This window comes from Peromyscus leucopus, chromosome 4 (genome assembly GCF_004664715.2).
Source record: "Peromyscus leucopus breed LL Stock chromosome 4, UCI_PerLeu_2.1, whole genome shotgun sequence".
Lineage (NCBI taxonomy): Eukaryota > Metazoa > Chordata > Mammalia > Rodentia > Cricetidae > Peromyscus > Peromyscus leucopus.
In genome coordinates, this window is record NC_051066.1 from 25614589 (window position 1) to 25622163 (window position 7575).

Below are 7575 nucleotides of genomic sequence, written 5' to 3' on the forward strand. Positions count from 1 at the left end.
TCCTCACCCTTTCTGACTGCATGAAGTTGACTTCCTTCATTTATTGATTGATTGATTCATTCATTCATTTAGTGTGTGTGTGTGTGTGTGTGTGTGTGTGTGTGTGTGTGTGTAATGCCACACATAAAGCAAAGCCAGGGAACCAAGGACAGAAACCTCTAGCACTGTGAGCCAAGTTAAGTTCTTTATCCTTTAAGCTGTTTTTCTTAAGTATTTTGTCATGGAGATAGGAACTTGAATAGCACAGTATGTAAGAACGATTAATTTAGACTTGCAACTGGGGAGCTGTGTTTAGGAGTCTACCACAATAACCATTGTACACACCACACAAGAAACTGTTTGCCATCCTTACATTGGAGAAAAAGGGAGAGACAATAAGAGAAGGAACTTGCTAATGTCCTACATTTTCTGTGGTTTTTGAAGTCCCAGAAGTGAGATACAGAAAACTGTGTTTGGGGAACTGGAAGAAACACATCCTGACCAGAGTACAGAAAGCGAATATAAGGAGGGAAGAGGAAACAAGAAGTTTGTTGATAGAAACTAACATGTAGGAGAGACACAGATTAAGATGTCTATAATAAGAGGCAGTAACAAATGCATAAAACATATCTACTACATTCTGTCCAGAGGGGAATTTACAATCTCTTAGAAGTCAAACCCACTGCAACAGTCCTTTCCTGATGCAGAACCAAATCCATTGAAATATTATTAACAATTTAAGCAGTCTCATGATATGTACCCTCTCACGTAATCTGGGTATATTATTCAACTCCTTCAAAATGAAAACTCTAAGATTGTAGGTATTTTTAGTGTAGTCAAGTGAAGAGAATTTATGAATGCATAGCTATAAACCCAAAAAAGCAATTGCCAAGAGTTGGAAAAAGGGGGAAATCCTCTTCCAATGAAACACTGTACTTCCCGGATACCCACTTCCAATTCTTTGAGCTTGGGAAGACCTAGCCCCCACCAAGTTCTAATCTTCATCAGGGATTTCATACCTAACAGCTGCTATTTAGGTAGCCCCTTATGCTATGAAATTCAAACCCTCATTTTATCTCCTTTTCCTACAGCAAAAATTGCAATATCTCACACCCAAGCTCCAGCTGTCTGATTCACACAGCATTTCTATTTCAATGGCTAGAATAATCCCTTGCTCCCTTGTTTTCATTGAACAAGAATGTGCCAGCTTAAAAAAAAGAAGGAAGGATGGAAAGCAAGAAGAAAGGAAGGAAGAAAGGAAGGGAAGAAAGAAAGGAACAGAGAAAAGCCATTTGTCTAAACTCAAATACTCAAAGCGGCAAAAACATTTAAAGAAATGTGATGCTTTGTTATAGGCATTTTATGTTTGAAGCATAGGTTGATTTTTTTCCTTTTTTTAAAAGAACATATATTCTTACATATGTATAAATACACATAGAGGGACATGAGAATTTACAGCCCCTACTTTTTCAGCAAGCATTACATAAGTCAGAGAAGACATACGCACATTTTAATGCCAGGAAGTTAGTCAATGTGCTCATAGCTATGGCAACCATTCTTAAGTTAAATTTTATTTTTCAAATGAGAGAAAAAAATGTTCACAAGTGCCCAGTCTTTCTTTATGGTAGTTATTGCTTAGTATTAACAGAGTTGGAGCCTCAAATTCCAAAGCTGTTTCAGAATTGTGGTGCTCCTAGCCATAATTAAAATAAACAATCCCTGAAGATACCATTTATGAACTGACACACAGGTACAGTCTCAGCTGTACCCAGCCTGAACAGGAAGAAAGGATCTGTCCTCAGAGGACAGAAGCTCATCTGGAGTTGATGTCTGATTCCATGTGAAGGGATGAATAAAGAGGCTTGGAGGAACCTCGTAACTCCTCAGACCTTGTGCTACAAGCAGGACCACCTGAAACAGGGAATGGTGGGAATGGAAGTGATCAAGGGAGGGAGGGAGAAATGAGCACTTCTCAACATTGAATTCTTTATTTATTGAGCAAATTATGTTCATAAAATATTTAAAAGGTTTTTTTTATTATTTGTGCGTCTATAGAAGGGAGTGCCCTGAGAGGCCAGAAGGAGGTGTCAGGTCTCCTGGAGCTGGAGCTATAGTTTGTTAGCTGTGTGGTGTGGATGCTAAGAACTGAACTTGGGTCCTTGGCAAGAGCAGTACATGCTCCTACCTACTGAGCCATCTCACGTGGTCTTTTTTCCAGTGGGATTTATTTTTTTTAATCAGCATCAATTTCAATACATGCTGCCGAGTCACATTACCTATTGCCAAGGAATCATGATGGCATTATAGCTGGTCTCTGTGACTCTGAGTTCCCTCCTCCACTGTATTGTGCTTGTCTTCTCTCCGATCTTCACCCTCAAAGCTTCTGGTGGCTTCCTGTAAGGTCAGTCTAGCATATTGACTCTTCCATAATGTTTAGTACAAACTTCTTCAAACACTTCCTTTGCAGTTCTTGATGAATGGCCTGCAATGGTTCCTCATTTATCCTCAATCCACATGCTCACTCTGTTTCCAACATAGCAAGCTCACCTTCAGCTGGGAGAGTGTGGTAAGAATACAATGCTGCTTTCCCTGTTTCAAATGTTTTCTCCTCTGGCAATGGCAATACAGGTCATGTTCCACTCCCTCAGTGTTCAGCAGGTACAGCCTAGCATCAACTCTCCCTTATCTGTCATCCACCTGATACTACACTTGATTATAGATAAGAACAAATAAGCAACAATATTAAACAATTGAGTGAATTATAAAGTTCCATTTTCTCTATATATATTCACTGATTGAGATGTTTATTCAAAACTTGAGAGATTCTGAAATCCTTGAGAAATTAATTACTATAATCACTTTTGAAAGCAAAACCATAAAGCCAAAAGACTTAAGAGATAACAATTTCTCTGCGATTGCTCATACCCATGACATTATCTATCCTTTTCTAAAATTAAGTCCCCTTTAAAATATTTATAAAATATAACCTTTTAAAGTATTTATTTATTTGAAACAGAGTGTTTTGTTGTGCCATCTGGCCTAGAACTTCCTAAGTAGCCAAGGCTGGCTTTGAACTCCTGATCCTCTTGTCTCTGTGTCTTGAGATAAGGTACTGTAATATGCTCCCTCTCTCCTTTTTACACTGCAAAACTTAACTTCATTAAAGCACAGATTCCATCTTTACTTCTAAAACTTAGAACTTGACGCTAAGTGAAAAACAGATAATGTTTTTACTTTAATGTACTTTGCCAACACTAGGAAAAAAATATCTTCAATTCCTCAAACAGATGGCAATGCCACCTTTAAAAAATATTAAGTATGTTAAAATAGATACAAACTGATAGTTAGACTTCTGATAAATGCTGCTGTGGACAACCGAATGCCTCCCATTCTGCTTCAGTAATAAATCACGTTGTTCCTGAGTTGAGTTAGTAATGAGATTTTTAATCATGTGGATTGAACATATCCTCCAGTTAATAAAATACGTATAACCTCCTTTTTATCTTTAATAAAAGATTTTTGCAGTGTTCAAATGATTGGTATTACATTTTTAAAGAACCCGAGGTTGATGTTTTTCAATTCTCCTTTCCATTTTACTGGGCTTTTATAATTCAAAGGTAATATGCCCTGTAATTAATAATTCATAAGGTAATTTTAAGGCTTTTATTCAGAAACCTCTTTCCTATTGACTTTAGAATGTGTCATAAAAATGCAGGTATTAATATCTTGGCAATTCCCAGGTCTATATGGATGAGGTCCTTGAATTTAAACAAGTTAGAATTGGTGCTTCAAAACTCAGCTGATATCACGTTGACACTGAAGGCATGGTAGAGAAAAATACTATTTTAAAAGGTTATTTACACCATTATATTCCTCTCACATGTCAATTAACTACACACCAATTTTTTCCTGTTATTCAGATAATTGTCAAGGATTTTTTTCAATGCTAGAATTATTTTGAGGAATAAATCAAAGGCAAACAGTGCTATTTGAAAGCAACTTTTTAGATGCTGCTCTAAAGGTTTTGTTTAAGCATCTGGAATCTCTAAAAGATTCATTCATAGATTTTTTTTTTTACTTGAAGGTAAAGCTTTTATTCTCATTATTATTTTTTTTCAGACACACACACACACACACCCCTAACATTTATGAGGAGCACAAGAATGCAATTTCCTTAAGTATTTCTCACTTGTTTATTTTCTTGAATACTTTTTTGGAAATTCCCTAATCAGAGGTGTGTGTCACTTGGCCAAGTGTATTAGATTAGCACACCACAGTGCCTACTCATGCAGTATTTAACTGCATTCTCATAAAACTACCAAGCTGTGTGATTATTTATGGCAGATGAAAACATAAAGACCTCAAAAATACAAGGAGTTGATAACTGGCCAAATACCTACCCCACATATCTCCCAAATATTTGGTTGTGGACAAATAAAAACTATGAACCTAAATTTGTTCCTAAATGATTGAAGAATAACCTAAGTATGACAAGACATTAATAAAGCAATGACACTCATATTTACAAAATAAATCTTGCAACAAATGATCATTATGTAATTATATCTCCCCACTACTTTGGCAACAAGTGGTAGACTCACCCTGCATTCCTTAAGCAATTCCTTAAGCAATTGTATATAATTCTTGATCAGATCTTTTTTGTTCATCCATCCATACATTCATTTGTTTATTCAAGTGCAGGCATGCACCAAATTTCTCATAGGATCAAGAAAATCTCTGTGTCCTGGGAAGGTATGTGGACATATACAAGGAAGACATATAAGTACAAAATCTATCCAAAGGGTAATGCTCTATTGTGAAGCACAAGGCAATATAGAACTGGATGTAATGTGGAATGTAAAAAAAAAAATTTGCATTCATCACCTGGACAGGACTAGAAACATGAAACATTCTAGTCATAGAGAGGAGTAGAGAAAGGGCCCCACAGATGAAAAATGAAAGCTGACTCAGGTATGGTTTTCAGAGTGCTGAATGATTAGAGGAGATTCTCTAAGAGAAATGCCACAAAACCCACAGTGTATAACTTCACTCAACCATTCCATAAAACTTGTATTTTGTTCACTGAGTAATTTTGAGTCATTAAAAGAGTGTAATTGGAAAATTTAACCTTTCCCTTTATAGAGAACAACTGAAAACATGTGAAGAGAAGATTGTAAGGGGAATATTGAAACACTGAACATAATTAGAAAGTATAGAAATAGTCAGGTAGCTAATGAAGCTGACTGAAGGCAGAGGGGGAGAGCTGAACACACTAGCTGTCACAAAGTAACAACTGAAACCCATTGTGACTCACTGGATCAGAGGAAGGAAGGACTTCAGGGGAAGTTTGGGGTAACTTCCAATTCTTTCTTTGCTAGTAAGGTGACGCTTCTCATGAAAAGGAGGGTGAGGAGAGAGACAGCAGGATAAAATGAAAGGTAATGTCATTTATATCACATGTATCATTTCATGTCACCCAAATTAAGGTTGCAGAATCTTCAGAGAGAGTTTGAATATATAATCTGAGTCCAGCAAAAAAGATCTGAGTGAGAGAGGTACATTCAACTCCTAAAAGGATGGTTTGTTTTTTAGGGTCGGCCGAGATCCTCCTGGGGCATTTGCTTGTGTTCACCTATGTTCATATTCAGAACTGCATGTTTATAGGCTTTTCACAAATGTGCTCTTAGAATCTTGAATTTTCTATCACAATAATTTGCATTTCAAGAAAATGTTCATAGTCTCCCATTCCTTACCAAAATTTTATACCAAGATTTCTTATCTCTTTCATTCATTCTTAAACTCGTAGCATCTGAAGAGTATTTGGCACACAGATTCTTATATACTTTTGCCAAATGGATGAATGAAAGGAAAGGCCCAACAAGTTGTCCAAAAGCACTCCGAATTTCTTACCTCGTATTCATTTCTTAAATAAACAGATTTTTACATTCAAACAATATATTTCTATAGACTTTTTTTGTTCCATGCACTGTAATCATTACTAACGTAGGTATATCTCATTTCCCAATGGTATCTTTAAATTAATAAGAAAAATGTTGAGAACCTTTTGTGAGAAGGCTTTTCCAAATATGCAATATTTTTAATTTTTAATGGATAAATATTTGGACATGAAACACATCACAATCACTAATAATTTTGAAGACTATTATTTGCACCTGCACAGCTTTTGTTTTTGCATATTTCTAGTCATTCTTTATCTCTGCTGTTCTACTTCAAAAAAATCACCTATAATATTGCTAGAGTTCAGTTACTAATCCCAGCACCCAATCCACAGCCTTAAGTCCAACTCTACTTCTTCTTTCTTACAACATTGCTTTTTATCTGTTTTCTTTTCTCTGGTTGAGTTTCTTTTTCCCTGTTTCAATGCCCACCAGCTTCCCATGCTGTTGAACTCAAATGGGTTGTTAACAAGCAAAGAGATGAGAGACCTCGTTATCCACTGGAGAAGTGTTTTGAAGAGGTCTGGATTGTCTGCCTTCAGACTCCAGGTCACATCGGACCAGCAAAAAAAGAAATTAGATCCTCCATTCCAGGTAGGGAGGTATTTTGTTTGAGAGTCAGAACCCCAGGCAAAGCCCAGGCACACACTGGGGACACTGACAACTCTCAACCTCCTCGCTTTGTTTCTGGTGCACTCAAAGAGAAAAGGAGACCTGCTTTTGAAGGGTAACCTTGCCGTGAAAATCATACCGAGAATCCTCCCTGACACCAGGTAACTCATTATCTAGCTTTGTGCTGGTCAGGCTGTTTGACCCTGCTTATTGGGAGGGAGTCCTAGGGGGGCATCATGTCTCCTTGAATCCAACTGCAGCCTCAGAGCCAGCTGTTCTCTCAGGCTCTGATCAGGACTTTGCAAAGGTCTGGGCAGAAACTCCCCAGGAGCATATACAGTATCCGATGCCTGAGTACGCTTTAATTTGTCATGGTACTGATTAAGTACATATATAACAGATGGTGTCTTGTTTTAGATGAAGATGAGTAGGTGAGAAATTGTCTGGCTACATAGAAAATTTTTAATTAAAAAAAAAGGGAAAAATAATCTGCAGCTGGCATGTCATTTTTACCCCATAAGCACACTTTCTCTCATTCAGTTTTAAAATCCAAGAAGACAAAACCCAAACTCTCTTAAGTTAGGGAAACCTAAAATGTCTGTTTCCCTGTCACATGGAGATGGAGTTAGCAAACTGTGCCTTTAGAGAGATTAAATAGTCACATTCATTTATTTTTCTTTCCTTCACTCATAAGGGACGGCTGCAACAGAAGACTGTGTGTGAAGGCTCCCAGAGTTCAGACCCTGGACTAGTGGTGTGCACTTCACTTGGAAATGTGCTAAGTCCCCACCAGAGTTAGAACTCAGGTGGAGGGACAGATGGAGTATTTCAACAAACCCTCTGGGTAGGTCTTCAAGCATCCAAATTTGAGAACTACTGTTACATAATATTGAAAACTCACTATACTCTTTGTGTTTTGGAAAACCTTCAATATCAGTTCACACATCAGTAGTATTTTTTAAATATTTATCAACTTATATGTCATAGGGAACTGATGCATGGAGAGGTTCGGAGACTTGTGCCATTT